Raw genomic sequence first — 26,998 nt, 5'->3', positions numbered from 1 at the left:
GTTTAAAATCAATATTTGTTAAGGTTTCTTTAATAATGCAGTAACATGACTTTTGCTTTTAACCTGTCAGTTCCTAATGGTTAAGAGAGGCACTGTGCTTCAATAGATTGTGAATGGATCTCTAGGACTTTCTTTGAATAAACTCATTTGAGAACTTCTGTCAGTCTGCTGTCCATGTTTGTAGGCCATGACTCTGTTCCAAAACCTGGTGAGCTGCCTACATAGGCAACATTTTAAGGCATCCCTCATAAAAATTCTGTTCTGGCAAACTTGCCACTCATTATTTTCACATGTAAATGAGCTTGCTATTCGCTGTTAATATTTGCCAGAAGCTTGCAGCTCTTCACCGGTAGTGTTGAACCTGCAGCAAACCTTTGGCGACAATGAAGAGTTTGCTGCACAGCTCATTTGCATATGAAAATAATGAATGGCAAATTTGCGGCAACCCTACAATCCTTTACAAAAATTGAGAGTTCACTGCAAATTTGACGCAAACTTGCCACAAATTCACCACAGATAAATTTCACATGCAAATGAGCTTTGCGGCAAACTTGCGGCAAATTGTCCATTGTTGCCAAAGGTTTGCCGGAGGTTCACCACTACCCATGAAACTTCTGGCAAACATTTGCAGTGAATCACAAGCTCATTTGGATGTGAAAATAACGAGTGGCAAATTTGCAGCTAGTTTAGAATTTTTGTAAGGGAACACTCCAAACACAAAGGAGTGTGATGATTATGATGACATGATTATGCTGCCTTCTAAGATTACTTCTTTTGGCAATTTTAATGCTTGCATGTATCCTTCACAGGGAAGATGATCCCATAATTCATAGTGATGAGCTCAGTAAAAAATAAACCCTTACTAAAATTGAGAGTTCTGGCAAACTTGCTGCAAACTTGCTGCAAATTTGCCACTCATTATTTTCAAATGCAAATGAGCTTAGCGGCCAAACATTTGCGGTGGAACGCAAGTTCATTTGCATATGGTAATAATCAGTGGCAAATGTGTTGCAAGTTTATCAGAACTCTACACTCTCCGATGTGACCGTCTCCACGGGTCACGAGGACAGGCATCTTCCTCCCCCATCCCAGGCTGTTCTGGGGGTGGTCACAAGGAGCCAGGTAAGTGCTTCGAAGTCCTTAGACTCAGCACAGCCATGACATGGTTTGGCACCTCGAGCTCCGCCCCGCCGCGAGGCCCCACCTGCCGGTATGTCCGACGACGTTGTCCCTTTGGACCCCCTTGCGCGGAATGGATGCGTGGCTTGCACTTTCCAATCCGTCGCGATGGCTGGTCCGGACCGTCCGACTCGGCTACGCGATTCAGTTCGCCAGGCGTCCGCCCAGGTTCAGCGGTGTCCACTTCACCTTGGTGAAGGACGAAAACGCCGCTACCTTGCACGGAGATCGCTACCCTCCTACAGAAGGGTGCGATAGAACCTGTCCCTCCGGCCGAGATGAAGAAGGGGTTTTACAGCCCCTACTTCATCGTACCGAAAAAAGGCGGTGGGTTGTGGCCAATCTTGGACCTGCGAGTACTGCACCAGGCTTTACACAGACTCCTGTTCAAGATGCGGACGCAAAAACGCATTCTGGCGAGCGTCCGGCGTCAAGATTGGTTCGCGGCGGTAGACCTGAAGGACGCGTACTTCCACGTCTCAATCCTTCCTCGACACAGACCCTTCCTGCAGTTTGCATTTGAGGGTCAGGCATATCAGTACAAGGTCCTCCCTTTCGGCCTGTCCCTATCACCTCGCATCTTCACGAAGGTCGCAGAGGCAGCCGTTGCCCCGCTAAGGGAGGTGGGCATACACATTCTCAACTATCTCGATGACTGGCTAATCTTAGCTCACTTTCGGGACATGTTGTGCGCACACAGGGACTTGGTGCTCTCACACCTCAGCCGACTAGGGCTTCAGGTCAACTGGGAAAAGAGCAAGCTCCTCCCGGTTCAGAGCATCTCTTTTCTCAGTTTAGAGTTGGACTCAGTCTCTTTGACAGCACGCCTCACGAACGAGCGCACCCAGTCGGTGTTGGTCTGTTTGAAGGCGTTCAAACAGAAAACAGCGGTTCCACTGAAACTTTTTCAGAGGCTTCTGGGGCATATGGCATCCTCAGTGGTGGTCACCCCGTTCAGGTTGATGCATATGAGACCGCTTCAGCACTGGCTTCAGACTTGAGTCCCGAGATGGGCGTGGCGCCGCGGGACACATCGCATGGTCATCACACCGATCTGTCACCGTCATTTCAGCCCTTGCTTTGACCTCTCATTTCTACGGGCAGGTGTTCCCCTAGAACTGGTCTCCAGGCATGTCGTGGTCACGACGGACACCTCCAAAATGGGCTGGGGCGCTGTTTGCAATGGGCACGCAGCCACCGGCTTGTGGATGGGCTCGCGACTGCCTTGACACATCAACTGCCTCGAGTTGTTGGCAATTCTGCTCGCCCTGTGGAGGTTTCGGCCGTTGATCCAGGGCAAGCACGTGTTAGTTCAGACAGACAACACTGCAACGGTAGCATTTGTCATCTGTCAAGGTGGTCTGCGCTCCCATTGTATGTCACAACTCGCCCGCCGTCTCCTCTGTCAGCAGCACCTCAAGTCGCTGCGAGCCACTCACATCCCGGGCGACCTCAACACTGCAGCGGACGTGCTGTCATGGCAGGTTTCCCTCAGGGGAGAGTGGAGACTCCACCCTGAGGTGGTCCAGCTGATTTGGAGTCGATTCTGGCAGGCACAGGTAGACCTGTTCACCTCCCAAGAATCCTCCCACTGCCTGCTCTGGTACGCCCTGACCGAGGCACCTCTCAGTATAGACGTGCTGGCACACAGCTGGCCCCCTGGACTTCACGAATATGCATTTCCCCCAGTGAGCCTACTTGCACAGACCCTGTGCAAGGTCAGGGAGGACGAGGAGCAGGTTGTCCTGGTAGCACCCTACTGGCCCACCCAGACATGGTTCTCGGACCTCACGCTCCTCGTGACAGCCCCCCCCCCCCCCCGGCGAATTCCCCTGAGGAAGGACCTTCTTTCTCAGGGACGGGGCACCATCTGGCACCCGCGACCAGACCTCTGGAATCTCCATGTCTGGCCCCTGGACGGGACGTGGAAGACTTAAGCGGCCTACCACCCATGGTGGTAGACATGATCACTCAGGCTAGGGCCCCCTCTACGAGGCGCCTGTATGCCTTTTAGTGGTGTCTGTTCGCTAAGTGGTGCCACTGGCTCATTGACGCCATAACAATGGCATATCACGCCAAGGACGTGCCACCCCCGGCAGGGCTATGAGCCCATTCTACCAGGGGTGTAGTGGCCTCCTGGGCCTTGACCAGTAGCGCCTTTCTAACAGACATTTGCAGAGCAGCGGGCTGGGCAACACCCAACACCTTTGTGAGGTTCTACAATCTCTGGGTGGAACCGGTTTCATCCCGTGTAGTGGCACGCACAAGCAGGTATGTCCGGGAAAGCTGGCAGGGTGTATCGCTTGCGCATAGCGCCTTTCACCTCCTCTGAGCTGAAGACGTGCGCTGTTGACTCCCAGTAGTGTTCACAAACTGTGTTCCCTGGATGATTTCCTCTGAGCCCTGTGGCAGATGAATTTGTGGAGAAACTCGCTGATGGCTCAGTACATGTGCTAACTAAGCCCCATAGGTAAACCCATGCGACGTATATCTTCCGCTAATTCATTTCCCTATTGGTAAACTGCGTCTTCCTTGGGCAGAGGCCCCTCTGCCCCAGTCACCATGTTTGTAGAAACTCCTCCCCCGTAGGGTAGCACCTGGGCTAGCCTGTCTCTATCTTTTGGACAGTCGACTTGTCCCCAAAGGGCCGTTCGACACTCATAACAGCATTGGGGGAGGTTACGTGTCGGCCTGGTGCGCTGGCTAAGAGGCACACAATGGTCTGCCCATCACACACCGCCAGTTCACGTAACACAGTTCAGCCAGTTGCGGCGTTTCATATAGGGACCCATAGTGTCACTACATCGAAACAATGTCGAGTGAGTGACAGATAGGGAACGTCCTGGTTATTTGCGTAACCTCCATTCCCTGATGGAACTGAACTACCCGCTGAAATGGCCAGGACCTTGTCTCGGCTCCTCAGCACAAAATCTGAATGAGTGGTTGCATACCAGCTCCTTTTATACCCGTATGTCCGGGGGAGTGGCATGCAAATACCACTCGCCAATTTTCTTTGGCCTTTTATCAAAGACCAGAGGTGTTTCGGGCTCCCAAGAGTGATCCCTAGTGTCACTACATCGACACAACATCTCGTTCCCTCCATCAGGGAACGGAGGTTATGCAAGTAACCAGGACGTTCCCTATCTGTCACTCACTCGACTTTGTGCTAAAAATTTGAAGAATTAATAATGTTTGGCGAAACACCAATACATTTAAGGGTTAATACATCTAACTATTTATTGAACTTTGATCTCTTTTATTATATTGCTGTTAACACCATTTTGTAAAAGCAATAAGCCTCATGAGGACTTGTGCCTCCATAACTATATTTTTATAATGACATTAACTAAAATTTTAGAATTAAAGAGCTTTTGTCCATCTAATCTCAAAGTACGGCTATGTAGAGTAAAAGAGACATATAGTGCATTGATAGGATATTGTAAAGCATGAAATGTTTTGATAACTGCACCTCATTATCAGTTCTGATATCTTCTAATTATTATATTATTTAGTCTAATTCTGTTAATTTATAGAGGTGTTTGTGATCTATCAGAAGAACATTTATGGGAGGTTTGTGTAAAAAACAAACAGATTTCATTGGCTTCATCAGTACCAACATGATTCATACACATATCAGTGTAACCTAGATGATTCTAATTTGTCCCTTCACGTTTCCTACCTCAAAGACACCTTAACTCGCTTAAACATACATGTTAATCCAAGCATTAAAATCTCTTTGGAGAATGGGGTGATGCTCACAGTTGAAGCTTTCATGGAAGGACAAAATGGCATTTCTAATATGTCACATTTATGCCATTAGCAGCCATGTGCATGAGCCAGACAGTAGGGTTCTGCCCATCAACGGAAAAGTATAGAGAGCATTTAAGCTGGACAATTCACAGTGTGGGCTAACACAGACCTTCCATCAGCACTGTGGATAATATCATCATGACCCATGCAAAGAAACCTCCATCAAAAGGATGAGTCCTGATACATATTCATGCATATGCTCAGTGTGCATTTCGGGATAGCAGTGGAGGCAGGTGAGGTGGCGTCTCATAATTCTGTGGTTTTATCAACGTGTACTGTATTGCACTATAGCTTCTCATGCAGTGTATGGAAAATAAATATTGTAATGAGCTGTTTATACAACTCCATGTGCACATCTGGCCTGCAAGTTACAATTCAGTTAAAAACATGCGGGTAAATTTAAAGCAGGTCTGACAGTGCTCAGAATGGGCGATGTTCCCACTCCACACACACTCACACATGTGGCCAATTATTTGTGAGGAAGCAACATTAGCAACAGGTTTTATTTTAAAGAAGCGTGTCGAAACACAATGGAGAGTTGGCAATAGCTGGGACCTGGTAGCTTTGTGTCATAATCTAAACATTTTCTACTGCTTGCTCTTTCACACTTTATCATGTTTTGCCATTGTCAGCCTGTAAGACTGGAAAGATACTGTAGATAGAGAGGTAGATTACAGAGATTATGGAGCCGCTAGAGCATTTAGCTCTCTAACAGCATTTAGTACACTATATCTATTTCCTTTTGGGAAAATTATCTCTTTAATGTTATCTTTTGTTCTGATGTGAAGTGTGTGCATGTGATGTCTTTCCAGGTGTTCTGTTGTGGTTGGCGTTAGTGTACCACACTGAGTAATCATCCTGATCTCACAGTGAAATCGAAAAGAGTAGGTCGACTTTTCTTAGGAAAAATCAGTATATACTCACCAAAATTTAAAACACTGCCGCCAGTGGCCAAAGCAGTAAGTGTTGTAGGGCGTACAGGTACGTGTGAGCTCCATTCATGTCCAGGAGAGGTTGCCAAAAGCTGTGAAGTGAGTTCCTTTCAGCTGTACAGGATGTAATACAGTGAAGAGGAATGCATATTTTATGGACTCTACCCCCAACCCAAACACAAACCTAACCATTAGTGGAGTAAAAATTAAATATTAGGGGGAAAAGTGCAACCTCTGAATCATGCTCGTCACTGATTAAGTGAATGCAATACCTTCCTGGTTTCAACGTGGATACGAACCTGAGTCTTTCACACTGCTGATGGGAAGGTAAACACACTGAAACCGATGCAAAAATTTTGGGTGGGAAATGTTGCATATCAGTGAGTCGGCATACTGTCGATCCTAGGGTACCGGAACTTTTGGAAACTGCATGCCGACTTTCTGTGTGATCATGTTGGAGTAATTTGAAGTCAAAATGTGACAAAAAGTGATCCTAACCCTTACTGACCTTACTTACCTAATGCACATTCTTGGATCTATTGATTGTGCATGATTCATCCAGACTGATCGCACTGTGAATTCAGCGATGGTAGTTTGAACATTCTGTGATGTAATACAGTCAACAGGAATGTATATTTTATGAAGCCTCTGCCCTAATCTAAACCCCAACCTTAAACCTAATCGTCAATGGTATAAAAGTATAAGAGAAAATGCCGAATCACGATCGTCATTAATTATGTGTAAGCGATTACTTCTTAGTCTCCATGGGACCATAACCCAAGTATCTGAGGCTGCTTGCACAATGGGGTATCACAACACATTTGAATTGATGCAAATTGTCTGATGGGAAATGGTGCTTTTCAGTAACTCTGCAGAATGAGGTCGATTTCAGGGTAGTGGAACTTTCGGTAAAAACATGTCAATTTACTGTGCACGTCAAGTTGACTGATCTCTGTCAGAGTTCATCTACTTATGTTGATCGTGTTTTGTTGTCTTTGTGGCTGGGCTCTGACACTCTTATTTAGTGTCTTGTCTAGTCTTTGTGAGAGTGCATGGCTCGTCCTTTTGCCGCTGTCATGCATTCTCTTGTCTTGTTGGTTATTGGCAGGAGTGCATTGCTCTTATATCATCCTTGTGGCATGCACTCATGTCAATTTATCGTGTTTGTCTCTCGCGACCTTGGGCACGCTTTGCGTTGTAGTCGCTTTGCGCTGCGTGTCCGGGTCGTGAACTGTTGTCATGTTGTGCTGGGGTTCGGCCGCTTTGGTCTTGGTGCCTGTTTATCTGTGGCTGACCCCTTGCACAAATGTAATTTGGCATGAGCGCATGTTGCCTTTGTCTCTGGCAATATGCGCTTGTGTCATTTGGGTGTTGTGTCTGTGAGAGCGCGTGGCTTTGTTTCATTTTTGTATTGCCACGTGTCTCTCGGTCTTGCGTCACACCCCACCCCCTTGTCTCTTCATTATTAGTCTACTGGTTCACCTGTCCCTTGATTACCTGTTTTATTTCTCAACCTTTATTAGCACCTCGTGTTTGCTGTCGTGTGCTGGAATGTTTTATACGTTGGTTTGTTTTCTTTCCGTCTGTTCAGATCTTCGTGTATTTATTTCAGTTGATTTTGTTGGTGTTCTTTTCTCCCTCGAGATTTTTATGTTTGTTTTCTATTTTTAATAAAAGCTCATTGATGTCATCTGCACTTGGTTCCTTCCTTAAAACACCCCATTCTGTGACAGATCTCGACTGAATGATGAAATCCACTGGGAGAAGATCTTGGCTTCAAAGTAGTTGGAGCACTGGGTCACATGATATGGACCCGAAGGCTGGTGTTTAGTAGTCGTTCATCAGTTTCCCCTTAAGTATATTGGCGCGTTAAACCAGACAGGAACACCCTACTAAACAGTTTTAATAGCACACGATAAGTAGAAACTTTTTTAAACATCTCAGTGCCACAAAGCTTAAGTGCGTCTTTTTACTTTCTGTATAATAGATGGCAGATAAATGCTCGAGAACAGAAGTTGCGCTTGCCTGAGAAGGATACTATAGCAATGGCATAGGATGCTTGAGCACTTTCCATTAGGATCAGTATCAGACAGTATATAATTAAAAAAAGGTCTACATAAATATACAAATTTATTATAGGCTGTAATCACACTTGGTTCTATTGCTCCAAATTCAAGTTTGATTCCACCTTCCGTCGACGTGTCCCTGCTGGTCTTATTTCACATTGTGTCTCAGTACAAGAACCGTCATACTAGCGCCAGCTGTTTACCACTGTATTAGGAAAGAGAAGAAGCTTGTTTTACTGGGTTATTTAAGAATTTGTCTCTCTGGATTTACCACCAAAACTTTTTACACACACAGCATGGCACTTGTGTTTGTCTAAAAAGTATGTGAGCTACTCTCTAAAGTCAGTTTATTCAGAGACAAGCAGCTACGAGAAATATATTATATCATGAGTTGAGACAGATACAATTTCAAACTATACTAATATTGGGCCATACCAGAGTTCACACAAACTGTACCAGATCACCTTTTAACCACTTGGGTGCAGTTTGCTAATGTGCATCAGAGTGTGAAAAACAGTTTTTAAAAATCAACTAAGAAAATGATTTGAACAAACTCAGGTCCACACTAAAAGCTCTGGTATGAAAGAACCCTTAGATTAGACAATTACAAAAACAGTAGTGTTTTGTTTTAAAGCCTTTGAGACATTTGGCTAACTGTGGGGAACCAAACACCACACCAGGGGCACCAAAGAAAATTTAGATTTCATGGGCAAACCTCAACAAATTTTGTCCTAAAAATAGAAAGTTCAAAAAGTTGACCTTCTGAAATCCATTGTATAATTTGTACACTGGACAGGAGGGTAAACCAATATATGCCAGAATGAATGAATGAATATGAATGAATTAATGTGAGAGGGCAGTAAGGACAGGGTAGGACTGGCTCCACATAAAAGCAATCCAGTGGCTTGTGTGGTCAGCAGAAAAGACATCGATTCCCTCAGAGCACTAGGAGAATTTGCATGCGGTTCTGGGTCTGCTTCAGATAGGATGTCATTTAATGATGGCCCAGTTAAAGGAGACCATAGAGAGACGCAGCCCAAATTCAGGAACAGGCATGTCATGTGGGCACCAGCAGTTGATGTCACCTCTCTTCTTCAGAGCTTCCTGGATGCATGTGGCCTCTGCGTTCCAGCGGGAAGGAGGTTTAGTCCTGTCATTGCGTGGTCAGGACAGCAGGAAGTCCCCTCCAGCGAGATATACTGTATGCTTTCATCAAGCCTCTACTCCACAGCTTGTAAAGGGATACTCCCTACTAGATTCGCCAATGCGTTGCAGCGGTCAGTAGAGAACCTTTTTAATAGTTGAGCAATTTATAAGAACTCTTTTGCCTTTCCTTGGTCTGCCCAAATAAAAGGATCCGATGACAAACGGAATGAGGTTTTTCGAGGAAACATCTACTTCATGCATGTAATGCTGTCACTGAGAATAAAGTTACTGCCCCACAAACAGAGACATTCGTTGCAGCTATGGCTCATCAGTACAACTTAAAGAACAATCTCCAAAGAAAAGCAGTTTCAAGACTGACAAACAACTTCAAAAATGCTCTTCACCACACACGATGCAACAGGTTTCAGTTTGACACACAATTTATCTGCCCACACTGAACAAAAAATTGCAGTGGGACGTGATACAATTGAAGTTTATGAAAAATATTGATGTTTAGCATACAGATATGAGGAGCAAGATTACAACCATGAGATTTCACTTTGAGTGGGGCTACGGAGCATGACAGTGCAGAAATTAGCCACTTTTCCACCATCAGGCAGAATGTTTTTTGTTGCCAAACTATGCCGTTCCGTACCGATCCTGGCTCGTTGGTACGGTTACAAAATAAAAAAATACAATGGAGTACAGTTAACAAACAGAGGTTGCACAACTACCAATATTTAATAAACAAGCAGTCGAGCCCATTAGCTGACTTGAATTTGACTAGTCGTGATGTCATTAAAACACCCCCCACAGCCCCTGCAGAAATCTCATTTCCCTACCCATACAATCCTACAGTACGCAATAGATAGATCTACATTTGCTACAATGTAATTGGTTTTAGCTAGTTATATGTAATTAAAAATCAACATACATTGTTGACGGGCATTAGATTGCCAGCTAGTCTGATACTGGGGTCCTATAGGTTGCCACTGAAATGCATGTAGTAGTTTGACACCTGAGGGAAAATTGTGATCTACGGTCTGAATGTTGTATTGTATGTGAACAGATCGGATGGAATAAACATAAATTTTATTCTTTCATTATTTGAAAATACACTTTCACAGTTGTAACGTCAAGGAGGGCATTTACTTTTCAATGATGTTAGCTAATCATAACAGTGGGCGTCTTAAAGGTGAAGTACACAGAAAACTGAGCGTTTCAGACAGAGGGCCAAATACAGGATAGAAAAAGGTAATTTAATACTACATTATGACAGGGGTGTTTTTTTTTTTTTTGTGCAAAAAAACAACAACAAAAAAACAAAAACAAAAAAACAACTTTACTAACATTATATATGATATAATCTTACCCTTGCTACATACAGTGACATGCACGATTCAAATCAAACTCTGTTAACATCTGATGCTACTCGCATATCTTCAAACATCTTTTACCGCAGTGGAAAATGTACCATTAGATGTTTATCAATGATGCAATTTTTTTCCCCTCCAGAACTCTATGAGATGCTTGTGGAATATTCCTGAAATTAAGTCACCAAAAGAATATGTGAGGAACTAAATAAATTTGGTGTATTTTATTTTTTTTAATTTTGTTTCTGAGAGGTGAAGTCACACTTTACCAGAGGTGGGTAGTAACGTGCTACATTTACTTGAGTAACTTTTTGGGAAAAAATGCACTTTTAGAGTAGGTTTAAAATTAGGTACTTTTTAGTCTCACTCAAGTAAATTTTGAATGAAAAAAATTTACTTTTACTTTTTTACAATGGGCGGAGTTCCTGTCGTTAAATTACTGGGTTTAATTTTAATTAATGCATAATTTATTGAGAGATTATTGAATGGGACTTTTATGACAGTAAAACACACAGCTGCATGCGCTGTCTCAGACTGTCACTCAAGACGAGTCCATCACTGCTGCAGCATCAAGCTCTTCAAACAAAGTGAAACACTTTCTTCGCTCTGCGCAGTTTCGTCATGCAATACATTAATTTAACACTAAGACCAGTGAATATTTCAAGATTAAAATTGAAGCTCCAATTTATGGCAGCACTCTGAGGAAGTTGTGGCTCTAATGCTAACGCGGGCTCTTCTGTGTAATGTGATGGTCATTTTCAGGGTGATTCTGGAACTGGGCTCTTATGACATCAGTTTTTAAGTGTACATTTTTAAATCTGCAACTATCTGTGCGCTTTGTTCCGCATCCCGCTTGTCATGAGCAGTATATACGCATTTACCTCGCGCAGCTATCGCAGCTATTTTGGGCTGATTAACTGTATAAATCCATGTAAACATCCAAGTTAAGTGTAAATGCCTTTTGCTCTGCCGTTTGCATGATTGACAACTGGAGCGCGAACAGACAGCATTTCTGCGCGTGACAGAGAGGTGCGCGGGGCACGTGCATGAGAGATGTGCGAGCATGAGGCGATCGTATGGCGAAGAGAGTGGCTGTGTCCGAAATCGTTCACTCATTCACTCAGTCACTCAGTCACTATTTCCTATATAGTGAATGGCAGTGAGTGCACTATATATACTGCAGTGAGTGAACGAAATGTGTGAGTAAATTCAGACTTTGACATATACACCGAGCATCAGAGCTCTGGGGTTGTTGCAAAAACGTCACATATGAACTTTTTAAATACTTGGGCCCTACATGCTATTCTTATTAAATAATATATTAATACAATAAATCTTCATTCTGTTAGTCATTTTTAATATATATGTTAATATAAAGAGTAAACACATTTTATCAAATGTACATTATTGTATTTATTTGTTATACTTTAGTATCTTTAAACTCCAATTCAAGCTGGGTTGCATTTCTGGGCATATAGCGCCCTCATCTGACCAAATTATCATAACCTACATGTTATAACTGAATATTTAAATCATCCACAGAATTATCATTTTCACTGTGTTAAAATAATATCACCTCAGTGAATTATTTAGTAAATAAAGAATTCTACAGCTTAATGGCAAAATTCTGTATAAATATAAATAAAGAGTACATTTTAGAAAGTACCTGTATGTTTTGCCTCTCTATATGTTATTATGTTATTGGGTTGCAGTTCGCGGACGGCAGGAAAAAAAAAACAATGTTAATAAAATGCAACCAACCATATACTTGTGAATAGTTAAGATTGCAAAATAAATAGGCTTATCAGCTTTTTAAAGGGAGGAGAAAATGCTTCCCATGCTTCTCATTTGTTGTTATTGTCAAAGGCCTTGTGTCCAGTTAAACTCTATTGTGTTTTGCTGCAAATTCATCTGTCACTTGAAAGAAACTAGACAAATTAGGTGGATGTCAACATACTCTTCCAGAACATCAACTGGGAAGTATGATGTAATTAATTGGTTTGTTTTGATGTTTGGCTGAAAAATAATTCATGGGCGACAGGTGATTCTGGTGGCCTAGGTGAGATATAACAATGGAAATTCTAAAATACATGTACATTTTTCAACATTTTCTTTCTTAAAGTTTTATGCTGATAATATAATTTGTAACGCCAATACTTGTATTAAATGATAAAAATATTTCAGTAGTGTACCCTTGTATATTTGCTAGAAATCAAACTAAACATCTCTTTAAAAAATAAATAAATAAGGCTCCAGAGTCCATAAATGACTAGAGCATAGCATAATGCTTAATTTAGTGTGTGTGAAATGTATCAAATAAAAACTGGATCGGTACAAACAAGAAATTGATTGATAGACAAACAAGTTGTCAATATACTGGCGGCCAAAAGTTTGGAATAATGTACAGATTTTGCTGTTTCGGAAGGAAATTGGTACTTTAATTTACCAAAGTGGCATTCAACTGATCACAAAGTAATGATTTGTCAAAAAGTAATTTAAAACCTTGTAGGAGTGAAGGAAGCAGTAAACTCCCAACTCGTACGTCTTCCCCATGGTGGATTATGGGTAATTAACCGTTGTCGAGTGTACATCAAATGTGTGTGTGTGTGTGTGTGTGTGTGTGTGTGTGAGAGAGAGAGAGAGAGAGAGAGAGAGAGAGAGAGAGAGAGAGAGAAAGACGGAGCGTGTGCGATCACCTGTTGCCACTCCCAAGCAGAGATGCTGTCAGCTTTCTGAAGATCAGCTTTCTCAGTGGTAAAATAGCCGTCCAAGTAGGGGTATTCCTCTCCATTTTGCGGTAGCCAGTGCGCAAGAGTCGATCACTATAGAAACCGCAATGTCCTCCGCCATTTTAAACAGTATGTATCCAATGTGGAAAGTCCAGTAAGAGGTAAGCACCTTGAGTTTGTATAATTAATCAGTCTGTTGTGTCTCTCAGCTGTGATGAGCCGTAATGCTGAAGTTGTTCATTTAAAGCTGTTTAAAGCTATTTCCTAGCTTTAGAAATGTAGTAGCGATCACGGAGCGCTGTTGTATGTAAACAGTGGCTGACGCGGATTCACTTCATGTCACCAACTGGCTCATATTACACACAAAAATTATCTTTTGCCTCCACCTGCTGGCTAACATATGTAATGTAAAAAAAAAAAAAAAAAAAAAATGATGACAAACAGTAGCTCTTAACACATTTGCACTGCTCTTACACTTTAGTTTAGAATGGCACGAACACAAGCGGAGTGATACACACAGTGAAGCGTCCGAGTGCTGATGGTGTCAGACCATCAGTGCTCATGGAATGTCTCTCGTCCAATCAGATTCGAGCAATTGTACTTTTACTTGAGTACAGTTTTTGGCTACTCTACCCACCTCTGCACTTTACTGAAACAATAAATAACCTGTGTTTGCCACTGATATGCAAGGAAAAAACAGCTAAATAATTCCACTGTCATAGAGACAAAAATGCATTTTTAATAAAAATAATGGAAAATTCAGTTTAATGGCTAGTAAGAACTTGTTATTATATTATATAATGAATAAAGCATAAATATTATAATTAGTTTAATAATATTTTAAGTTCATTGTGATCACTTTGTAAATGTCAATTAGCAAGTTAAGACTTGCTAAAACTACCTGAGAGCAGTTATTACTCAGGATAGACTGAAAAACTTGGCATTCCTCTCATTTTAGACATCTTATGGTGACTAATCCAACAAGAAATCTCCTAAATTTATACATGACTAATTTATTTTGTTAATAGGCATTTTTCATTTATAATTATTTTATTATTTTTTCAAAACAATGTCCTTACCTCACCCTGATTCATTTAAAAAATATATTATTATGAACTGTCGGGTTGGATTTTAATCGCAAAACCACATGTTTATGTCATTCATCCTTGCGTCATTACATCACATCCATAAACACAGAAATGAAGTACCGGCTGTCATGTGTTCCTGCTAGGAAAACTACGCTTTTCAGTTCACTCAGTCACACATTTCAGGACAGCATCGCTGCAGTCTGGATGGATGTTTATCTGTTTTGTTAATTGCTATAATGCTTGGATATGTTGTCTGGTAGGGTTGTTGAAGCTCATATTGCTTGTCATGCTCGTATGAATCAAATGATACTTGTGTGTTAACCGATTGCGATGTATCTACATTGTCCAATGAAGTTACTGTAACATGTTTATTAAAATTCATGACTTCTGTGTATACAGTAGTTTACAGGTTCCCTAAGAATGTGTGTGCTGCTGTTTTCTCATTTCTTTTACCCCAGTCACAGAAATGCACAAGCTATCACTTATTATTCTTTTAGCAGTCTTTCTGTTTACAATGTATAATCATCTCAAGTTGTTTAAAATGTACAGATTTCAGAGCACAGTAATGTACATATTAATTTGTTTAGTGTGTAACCATCTATCTATTAAAACTTTACTGCTAAATAAATAAATGATTAATTAAACGTATTATTGTACATTTTATATTGCATATTTCTGAATATTATATCATGTTTAATGAAGTATATTTCATCCCAATCATTATTGAATCCTTGTTTTATGTTTTCAATTTACTGTGTTATTGTGTGCAGTGTATAGACATACTATTGCAGTATTACGGTTTTACTTGCATTATCAACTGAGGCTGTACAATATAATCTAAAATAATGAAGTCTTCCATTGAACTCAAATCTGTAATATCATCAGTTTCACCTCTTAAATTGATAAGTGTAGTAGAATACAAACATTAATAGTAGATAATACACTTCAATAATCATATTAAAATATGCTGGTAAATGGTGGTGGTTTGTTATTAATGTAAAAGCGCTTTGAGTATAGTGTCAGAAAAGTGTATAAGTGTAAAATTCATTAATTCATTCAAAATATGTAAACACAAGTGTTGTTTATCTTCAACAAAGCAAGTAATATTCCTATAAATGTTTAATCAATGAATATACTATCAACATGAAAATAGCACGTTATGACTCCGGCTCTGAATATCTCCCAGTCATGATCACAAACACGTGATGTCCAGGTAAGCTCAAATCATGAGATTCATCTGCGCAGAAGAGCAGTGCCGAAACACGACTCGCGTAGTGTTATTCCGCAAGTTGTTTGCAATTTTAAGTTTAAACCACAGACATCACTAGAGAGCACAAAGTTCCATAGTGCAGCTTTAAATATTGAAAAAAAACAACAACAAAAAAAAAAAAACATTTCAAAAAAACATTTATATACCCCCACCACAAACCCAAATTGTTTAGGGGGGCCCTAAAGTAGTTCTGTGCCCCGGGGCCTAACTATTAGTGCTACGCCCCTGCCCCATTAGCTAACAGTGCCTTTGTAATCATACCGTAATCACCTCAGGTGGGATGTTATTTCATGATGGCCTAGTTAAAGATCACAGAGACACAGCCCAAATCCAGGAACAAGCAATGCCATTTTCATTGCCGAACTGTGACATTCCATTCTGATCTGGGCTCGTCTACACAATTAAAAAAATATCAGAATTAGAATGGAGTGTCTGTGCAAATGATGCTAAAGGCATTCCACCTGTATGGTTGAGTATGGTCAAAGTCTTTCTAGCAAGTCAGTCCACTATCATCCATCTTTTGAATGCTCTCGGAGGCTATTTCCAGTCATGCCAGTGCAGCTCCTATCTACTTGAATGGGGAAAGACCGGAATCTCAAAAACAGTTGGTCAAGATTATAATCAAAGAACTTGTTTCAAATCAACAGTAAAATCTGACAACATTGGTATCATAAATTGTGCTTCTTTACCTCAGATTATACTAAAAATGCAATTTTCCCAGCTTGAATAGCTAAAGTGCATACGTGTTCTCGAGTTGATTGACAGGCGATGTCTGTATCTAAAAGGTGATTGGCTCTTTTACCTATAAGGCAGGACTTCCTTTCTACATCCGTTGACTAGGGCAATTAGAGCTCCTTGGTTGGGCATTCCAATTTCTCCTATTCATTTTAAGAGAAGTGGCCCATCTCTGCTAAATAGTTTCTGGTACAGTTAGCTTACCATGCTAAGAAATCTGGGCCAGGAACAATTTGTAATAATATTATATTACATTATATTATATTGAGTAAAAAAAAAAAAAAAAAAAAAAAAGACATATATATATATATATATATATATATATATATATATATATATTGTATATGAAATAAATTGTACTTGTATTAAAGAACATTAACACCTATAAGGTGAGCATGGTAAACTAACAATTGTCCAAAGACACACACACATATACACACACACACACACACACACACACACACAAAAAACTTTTTATCGGTCCACCAAAACATGATTCTATGCCAGTAAACTTAATCTCAGTATGCTGAGTATGAGTCTTTTAAAGTAAAGGGATGTTTTGACAAATGCTGCCATGACTAAATGGCAGCATGAGTTTAATGAGTCAAAAGGATCAACCAGAAATGCTCTTTCATAAATGAAATGGACAACAACGTTCCTATACAAAACCTGAGATCACCTACCTTGTGGGGCCCAGCCAGCAGTCCCCACAAGGGGAATGGCTTAGTAAACATACTAAACGATGTTTTTTTGAAAATGTAAAAATGCAAAAAGGTTTCTGTGAGGGTTAGGTTTAGGGGTAGGGTTAGGGGATAGAAATTATTGTTAGATCTGTATAAAATCCATAAAATGCATGGAAGTCTATGGAGAGTCCCCACAATGACATAAAAACAAGTGTGTGTGTGGGTGTGTGTTTCATCAATGGATAGCCTAAACACTTACACATTAACATTGCAGTCTAGGGTTTACTTGTCCTCTGCTTCATATTTTTGTGCACTTTTACTAATGTAGTGTCCTGCATGAATAGATCTTGTTTTTTTAACTAATATTTGTCTCTGTGAGTGCAGTGAACAACATCAATGAATGCTTCATTTTTGCTTTTATATTTCAGAGACCCTGTGCAATGAACTGACAACAACTGAATGTTAAATACATTATGTGTCTCATTAAACATGCGTTTGATTTTTGAGTGTTCATATACTTTGACAAATTCGACCTTGAAGTCCACTCGATGCAGATTGAAATGGCAAAATGAAATCTTTGGCAAGGAAAGAAAAAAAAAGGACAAGGATTAACATATCTGGACTTAACTCATCTGATCCTGTGAGAATCATCAATATTAAATAGTAAGAGTGTGAAAGTGCTGACAAGGTTTTTCAGCGGCACCACTAACTACTGTGTTTTAAGACTCCAGATAAAGAGGCGCTACTCAGAATTTTAAAAGCACGCGACTATTTTACTCCCATGAGTAATTCTTATAGATTTATTTCACAAAGCACCTCCACCATTTCTTCAACTGATTTACATACCAGTGTTCTGTCTTTCTGTTTTATTTTTAAAGTATATATAACTGATAAGAGAGCTGTAAATTTCAATTGGAGCACAATCACAGACTTCGCTGGGTGAATACAGGTTTTATCTAGTGAAAAAATATCACTGACGTCAAACGCAAAATATCTAACATTGCTACATTTTATTGTAGAGCTACGGCAGAGGGGAAGATTGTGAATAATGACTTTTAATTAATGAGATAACAACCTCTGCGGTTCTAACATAGGATAGAGCGTAACGGTCATCTAGCGTGTTACGACAGTAATTCACCGTTTGCGGATACCGTACAAATGAATCGTCTGTGACTTCTCTTATAAAACATCAATTTATCATATTAGTTCATTCCAAAAGGATTGTTTAGTGAAAAACATGTTGAAGATTAGCAGAAAGGCAGTCAATTCATTAAGTGATGAACTTTTTTTAATCACAAAGGCAGATTATTCAGCACACTGAAGCATCTCCTCCATAGACATCCATTCAAAAAGAACGGCCTCTTGTTTCCACACTACTGTACTGCCCATTAAACGTCTATGGGAGCGCCGCGTTATGCTTTTTTAGGCTAAGCTTGTAGCCTCCCCTAGAAGGGCTCTGCTCCAAGACTTAAACTGGGTGTGTCAGAAAATGGCGACATACAAAATGTGCAGTTTTGGGGGGCCTACAGCATGGGATTGAGAACCACTGTGTGAGAACGTGATCAGAAGTGTCTCTGTGTCGGAGGTCACTACAAATATACCCTGCCCTGGCTGACAGAATGAAAGAGTGTGGATCTTACAGCTGCCTCATGTCCTCAGATGGCCAGCAGAGTGTTTTTGTTGTTTGCTGTGTAACTGGCATGAAGTATGACCACAGGGGAAATTTGTGCTGGGCTTTTGGTTTTGCTGCTCTGGCGTTGTTTTCTGAGACACACTTTTGACGAACCACAATCATGAGGTGTCCTAATGCTTCCCCTGGTGTGAACATGCGCTAAAAAATAATTTATTTACCCAAATCCCTCTCTTGACACTTCAATAACTAAAAGAAGCAATCATCTAGCATTATTTAATTATTGTTGCTAGTAGAAAATGTGATCACCTTTATGTAATGGACAACCATTTCTATAAAATCATAAAGGAAAGCTTCAGCCCCAGGAACAAGGATAATTTTTTCTCGTCAAGCATATTTACAAGCAGCTTTCAATCAAATCTTAAAAACTTACAGATCTAAGACCAATGTCATTATTTATTTAGAGATTATGTGCCCAAAATGAGCTCTTTATAAATGATTTATAGCTAAATAGAGATGGGAAAAAAAAAAAAAAAAAACACATGGGAAAATCGGCAACAGAAGGTTGAATGTTTTTCTGCTGAAATCAGTCTACAAACTCTGAATTTCCAAACTGCCCCCCAGTGGCCGAATCAGGTACTACATCTGAGCACATGTACCTTTGCAATTGAGTACTTTCACTTACAGTGCGTCTTTGAAATGATATGACGTGAAAAGCACGGTGTGTCCAATTTTCGAAAACATTTATGTTGTAAATAAAATAAGACACTCCTAAACCTCACAAACAGTGTTGAGAGAAAATACACCGACGCAAGCATAAATATTTCGGTGCCCATATTAACTGTTTACAGCATTCAAATGTGCATGTGTATTCAGCACATCATTGCGTAGTTAAAAAATCTAAACTAGCTGCAAACTTGCCACAGATTTGCCGCTAATTATTTTCACATGCAAATGAGCTTGTGATTCGCTGCAAATGTTTGCCAGAAGTTTGCAGCTCTTCACCGCTAGCAGTGAACTTGCACTGAACCTTTGACAACAATGAACCAAGGCCGTAACCATGTCTTGAACATTGGGGGGGACCAAACCATTTTGGGGGTGGGGGGTCACGGGTGTTGAGCTCACAAATATAATGGTTCTCTTTGGTCCTTTAATATAGTAAAGGCGCAAAAAAACATTTATCTACTGAATCCCATCTGGCTAAGCGGGAATGTGATCATGGTCAAGCGAAAACTAGAGTGAACATCGGCAGGGCATTTGATTCCTGGAGGGACCTTCGTTCGGTTTAGGGGATCAAAAGCGACCCTGAATTGGCATTCTTCTTATTGGACAGGTAAGCTTACATAACTGCAAAGCATGTGAAATATAGTGCCATAAGGATTGATCTGTGTAATTTTAGATAACTTGATCTTGCCTGCTGAGGCTGACGAATTACAAGCTACCTTGCTTCGTAACTTTCAAATAATTTCAACGATCTTCTCTTTATATTAAAAGTCAGGTATGCTGATTCACAGTAACTGACATAAACAATGTTAATCTGTAATTATTCAGCAAGGTAAACTACAATAACACATGAAATGAATGCTAGACAATGTTCAAGATAATGCAAAAAGACCCATTCATTAGTGTAACGTAACATGGTTATATAGAAAATATATACATTCTATTGTTATAAAACAATCAAAATCAATCAAAATGACAGTTGTGATGGAATCACATCAATACTGAATTGAGTCAACATATTTATAATGTGCAGTCTATTTTATAAACAGCTACTGTCATCATCCACCAAGTTTAGCTAACAGCTATTGATAAAGCTGGCTAGCTAGCTAATGCCGACATAGGCTATCGTATAAATGCAGTCAATGTATCATGCAAAGAAAAGTGATTACTTCAAACTACAGTCTCACATAGTCAGACCTATATCCACACTTTGCTTTAGCCCTGTTCCAGCACTGGAGATTCAAATATAATATACAGTCTCAAAGTTTGTAGTAAAACAATCATAACTGTGTAATTTTAATTATGCTACCTCATCTGTCAGCATGATGCTGGTGAATTGTTTTGGTCGATGCTCGCTCGCTGGCATCCCTATGAAGTGTGTGCATGAGCGCAAGCACGAGCAACAGGTAGCTGACTGCAGTTCACTTAACGGCCACAGTCATTAATAACAAGGGTTTCTGAATCTTACATACTGCACCTTTAAAATATCTATTTTTATGGTCCAAGAAAAAAACCCAGCATATGGGTTTTGAACAAGTATGAGTAAATGAGTGAGTAAAAGTACATTTTCCATTTTTAGGTGAACTACTCATTTAACTGGTGGCTAATTTTTTCAGATTTTTTTTTTTTTTTTTTTTTTTTCAGAATTAATTAAAGACAAAGAAATTATTTAGAAAATCTGAAATTGATTTTAAATTACTACCTAATAATATTTGCATTAAGAATATATGACACTGTCCTTGCCACAACCTAAAAGCACAATAGAAGTCACAAGTCACAGGTCTTACCATGTTCTAGTTCTGATCTGGGTGATAACGCTTTACTTTGTGTTTTATGGATCATTTTCTAAGACAATGTCAAGTGAATTTTCTAAAAGGCTACTTCAAAAACTGGCCAGATTACAACATTCATTAATTTCCTTTACAATATACACACATTCGCTCTTTGTCCTAAGCCTGATTCGCTGAAAACTGCTCCATTAATATTTTTACATTCACAGTTATGAATGACATACAACTCATGTACTGTACATGGCATATTTTAAATTCAAAATGGCAAATTTCCCCAAATGGTGAATAGTTTGTACCCTTGGAAATTAATGACAGTCAGTACAACATTTGAAACAGTGGTCAAATATTGCATGTTTAGTTATATAATTTCATCTCACATGACACAAACACTCTTAACTTGAACTGTTTGCTGTTGTGTGGCGCTGGAATAATCCACAAGGTTCCCACTTAGTGTCTTAAACTTTAGTCCCGCCTTCATCGATTTGTTTGGCTATCTCATATGACATTAACGAGCGGTGTTAGACTACTGAGCATGCTAAAAATGAAACTTTTTTTAACCATTATGTCATCCATGCAGCAACTTAATGACAATTAGACAGTGGTACATAATGGACAGCAGCAGAACAGCAACAAGGATATCAATTATTGGAGTGGACAATCTGGCCATATCTGATTATTGGGGGGGACTTGTCCCCCCTCAAAGTATATTGTGGTTACGGCCCTGCAATGAACAATTTGCCGCAAGTTTACCGCAAAGCTAATTTGCATGTGAAAAATGATCTGTGGCAAAATCTAAATTTTTGTAAGGGTAGCGTGTAGAGTGCTGAACTCAAATATGTTGAAAATGTACTAGAAATCTGTATATCAACACAATATAGGTGCACACAAACAGTTTCTCTTTAGCAAATCTGAATGTATCCCAAAAATGTAAGCAGTGGAAAGCACATTGGGTTCTGTGTAGATTACCATTTGGATTGAAATGTTGTCCCCCTTGCCATTTAAATTAGATTTTGCACTACTGACTCACTCCACACTCCTGATAACCATTCTAAAATGTATGGGTTGTATTAAAGAAAATACTCAATGTGGTATTACTTTACTTTTGGAACAGGGCCACAGCTGAAACACTGTCAGAGTGTATGTTTACATGCACACCGCAACCCTGATAACTACCAAAAATCAGCTCATTAAAAAATAAAAAAATAAAAAATCCAACAAAACTTGAAAACCATGTATACATGAGAATTCATATCATCGGGTTATTCTCTGCTTTTGACGTCTAAATGTAAACAGTCTTGCGCACAACACTTGTGGACATTGGATAAGCCTGTGAAAATGCTGGTAAAGGTGTAAATTGAAGTACTGGGCAAAAATCGATGTGTGCTAAACTTTCTTTGCTTAAACCATTTATGAACTTACCCCGATAAAGTTAAAATTGTTTAAGGCGCTTACATGACCACAAACGTTGTCGGCTTAATATACATAATTGGTGTAAGAATGTGCATGTAAACACGCTCAGTGTGAAAGAGGGACATGAGTCTTACAGTATGTTGCAATTACTGTGCTTACACATGCATTGTGAAACAGGCCTTTGTTGAGTTTGTTGTGCGGTCCTCATAAGGAGTGTGATTTGTGTGGCACATAGAGTTGCTGCCCATGAAGAGCTTACAATTCAGTCACTTTTGAGGTTCCATTGGATTAGGATGCTGCCTTAGGAGTTAGCTGCCAGTGTAGGCAGGAGACAGCAAGGCAGCTCACTAACGCTTGGAAAACAGGCCATGTGACTTAAAGGGACAGTTCACCCAAAAATGAAAATTCTCTCATCATTTACTCACCCTCATGCCATCCCAGATGTGTATGACTTTCTTTCTTCTGCAGAACACAAAGGAATATTTTTAAAAGAATATTTCAGCTCTGTTGGTCCAAACAATGTAAGTGAATGGTGACCAGAACTTTGAAGCACTGTAATGCACATGAAGGCTGCATAAAAGTAATTCATACGACTTCAGTGGTTAAATCCACACTGTTAAAAATTTCTGCAAATTTACAGCCGAATTCTAACAGCAATCTACTGTAATTCTTAAATATAACAGTTTGCTGTAAAAAAATAAATAAAAAATTGCATTCTGGGAGATAAAGAGCAGGCTCATTGTGAAGTGACTAGTTTAACAGTAAAAAGCTGTTATTTGCTAAGCATTTTGGAAAGATGAACATAAAAAATTCTAGTGCCATTTTGGTGAAAGCTAGTGGCATTTTGAACCATATATTTTAAAACCCAAAGTGTACTATAGATCTATGGCTTATTGTCAGTGTTCACACTGTTGACACATAAAAACAATACTGGATCCAACCCTGTCACCCTCATTCTTCACTTGTCTAAATGCAACTAAAAAAGTACAATTAAACCTTAAAAAAAAAAAAAAAAAAAGAAAAAAAAAAAGTACTGTATAAATGTAAAATAACAATGTTGCACTGCATTGTGGGATCCTAAAATACAGATCAGGACTTGCACTTGAATAAGTACTATGTGCTTGGGTAATGCATCAGGGTTTTATGGGGACATGTACAGACATTTTAATTCATAATTAATAGAGTTCTTAGCACTATTTATTTATTTATTTATTATCCTAAATAGTTGTTTTGTTTAAAGGGGTCATGAACTGAGAAATCAAAATTCCCTTGATCTTTTGACATATAAGAGGTCATTGTACTATAATAACGTACAAGTTTCAGAACTCAAAACTTTCTCGTTTGTCTAAAAACAGCTTATATTGAAGCCAATCTGCAAAAACGACAGGATGTGGAATGTGCCACTTTATTACGTAATATTGTGGCTAAACACCGCCTCCGCAGAAGAAGATCAATGCCTGCTTCTACAACACTGCCTGTTTAGCCCCGCCCACCGATTCACGCATGTAGTAGGTAAATAACGAGAGAGGCAAACGCAGGTCTACGCAGAAACCAAACGATAAAGATGGCTCCGAAGACAACATGACGCTGTGCATTGCCAAGTTGTGGAAAAACACAGTCTTTGCATTGCCTTCCTTCTGATCCCAACATTAGGAAAGAGTGGATGAACTTTATTTTTAATGAAGTTCCAGACCACGTCAGTAAGAACTTGGTCCTTTGTTCACTTCATTTTACCGTGGATTCGTTTACAAACAAGGCACAATTCGACGCAGGATTTTCAGAAAGATTGAAACTAAAAGACGATGCTGTGCCGACTATATTGGATCCAACAGTAATGTCGCACCACACAAGTGTGAGTAACTTAAGTAATTTATTACGTGGTCACTATTGCTTTGTCTGTTATTACAGATCGTTTGATATGTATTGAGTATTTATGCGTTTTTAACCTAAATCACAGCAGCGTCCATCTATGAAGGATGTAGGATTTTTAAATATGCAAAACTGTTAGCCAATCATACCAGTGGGCGTTTACTTCTGAGTCTACAATCCGCCACGCCTATTCAAACGATATGTTACGATGAGGAGGGTCACAACAGGACAGAAAATAGCCTATTACTTCTAAATTATGATGTTTTTTGATGTAAAAATCTTGATAACATTATAAGTGGACCTCAAAGAACAGTAAAAAAAAAAAAAAAAGCAGTTCATGACCCCTTTAAAGTCACCATTATGGTGAATGGTGTTCCCTTGGGCTGGGACCTGGGACCTTATATATTTTTTGCTTAATGTTCTTCCAACCAGTGTTAATATGTTGTAGTTAAATACAATCATTTGCACTGTGTTACTAGGAAGAAAAAAAAAAGCTAAATTTAAGGGAAGACTATTAGTCTGATCATAACTTGCAAATGCCGCTAAATGAGGCAGTAGCCGTATGTCATTATACAGTACTTAAGAAATTGAATTATAAGCATTCAAAGAGAGTTCTGCAATGCAGATTTTTATACTGACTGTCTATTGTTAATGGTGAACTTTTGAATTGTCAAGAAGACACACACAGATATCAACACTCAGCACAGAAAAAATTCAACAATAGTGACAATCAACAATCATACTTTTAGATAAAATTAAAACCTGAACCTTAAAATACAACTAAAACTGCAACAAAAACAACAGCAAAATAAACCATTAAATTGTCCATTAAATAAATACATGTAATTTTTTCATGCCGGGAACTGAAGCGGCAACATTTTACTGTTGAACTGTACTGTATTTACTTTGAAAAACAGTAGCTGTCAGTATTTGATGAATACAGTAAAAAGCTGCATTTGAGCTTAACATTAAGTGTGCTGTATATTTGCAGTATATTGCTGGTGAAATTGCTGCCAGTATTTTACTGTAAATCTAAGAGGAATTTTTTTTACAGTGCATGTCTTCAGAAGTGAAATGACAGGTGTGGGTAAGAAGCAGATCAATATTTAAGTCGTTTTTTAGTATAACTCTTTCACTTTCACATTCTTCTTCTTTTGTTTTTGCCGATTCACATTGTTCGTGCATATCACCATCTACTGGGCAGGGGGCTAATCTACAATTGACAAAAAACAAAAACAAAAACAAAAAAAAAAAACATATTTCATCATAAACTGAGATGTCTTAAAAACAAATAAGTGCTTGCTGCCTTTTAGAGTAGTTCAATATTTCAGTTTTATTTGGAAAAAAATGAAGCTTTAGTATAATTGAATTTTCTTCTTATTCATTAAATGCATTTTAATGGCACAAATGCACATTAGGTGATTGTTTTTCAGGCCTTTCCACTTCTGTTACCAGCAATCTTTTCAGGGGAGATGAGAGATGAAGGCATTGCTCCAAAAAAAAAAAAAAAAAAAAAAAAAAACCCTGGACAGACGCTTTTAAAGCAATGGCACACATTCACTCGAAACACCATTAATTGCATGTCTATCTCTTTCTCTCCATGACGAATTTGTCCAAAATAATCTTTTTTTCCTGTCTTTGAATAGAGCAGTCTGCAGGATTGATAGCGAGCCGGCTGGCACTTCATTTAGCCTGCGGTCGCAGGAAAAGCCACGCAGTAGCCGCATAACGACTAGTGTCTGAGAGCATGGCTAATTTTTATGTTTTTTCCTTCTCCTGGTATGGACTTTTTTTCATACAAGGCTACGAGCTAACGCAGTGCCTTCTGCATTTTTGATTTGAAGATGATCATTTGAGTTTTTTAAGCTGCTTGTAAATTATATAAAAGTCTGAAATAACATTCAGCCATTCAGGCGTAAGATGTGGAAACTGCATGTAAAAAGATGTTAGCTGTAAGTAGTAGGTTGCATGAAAAGAGTGAAGTGATTAGATGGAACATGCAGTTTATGCCTTCAACATACAAAACAAAAACCATCACAAAACTCTATGAGAACAGCACAAATATAGTTCTAATGGTGTGAAAGCTCAGTAACCTATCAACTGAGTCTAAGAATGCTTAATGATTTAAGTTAAACTAAGTCATCACCATATGCCTTGTCATGGACAGATCAAAGTTTGACAGTTAGGCCATGTTTACACTGTCAACCAATGCTGATTTAGTCATGCACAGCATGTGCAAATAACTGAAATAGTGAGACTTTACATTTCCCCTGTCAAGGGATTATAAAGGGGTTTATTAATCACCAAGTCATTTACAAATGCATTATAAATCATTTATATGCAGATACAACAACATGAATTAAAAGGGATGACTTCCATGCAAACCTGCCAATTTGTGAGCATTTTCCCTCACATGTTATAAATGCTTAATAACTCTTATTAAACATTAGTAACCTATGACCATGTACCCTAATGTAAAGTGGACATTGGTGAAGCATTATATAGGTAGCTGCCAACATTAGAAACCAGTGCATAAATTTCAGTATGGATTAATGGTCATTAGGC

The sequence above is a fragment of the Myxocyprinus asiaticus genome, chromosome 26, assembly GCF_019703515.2.
Source record: "Myxocyprinus asiaticus isolate MX2 ecotype Aquarium Trade chromosome 26, UBuf_Myxa_2, whole genome shotgun sequence".
In the NCBI taxonomy this organism is placed as follows: domain Eukaryota; kingdom Metazoa; phylum Chordata; class Actinopteri; order Cypriniformes; family Catostomidae; genus Myxocyprinus; species Myxocyprinus asiaticus.
The sequence above is the reverse complement of the archived record's forward strand: the minus strand, read 5'-3'. Positions refer to the sequence as shown.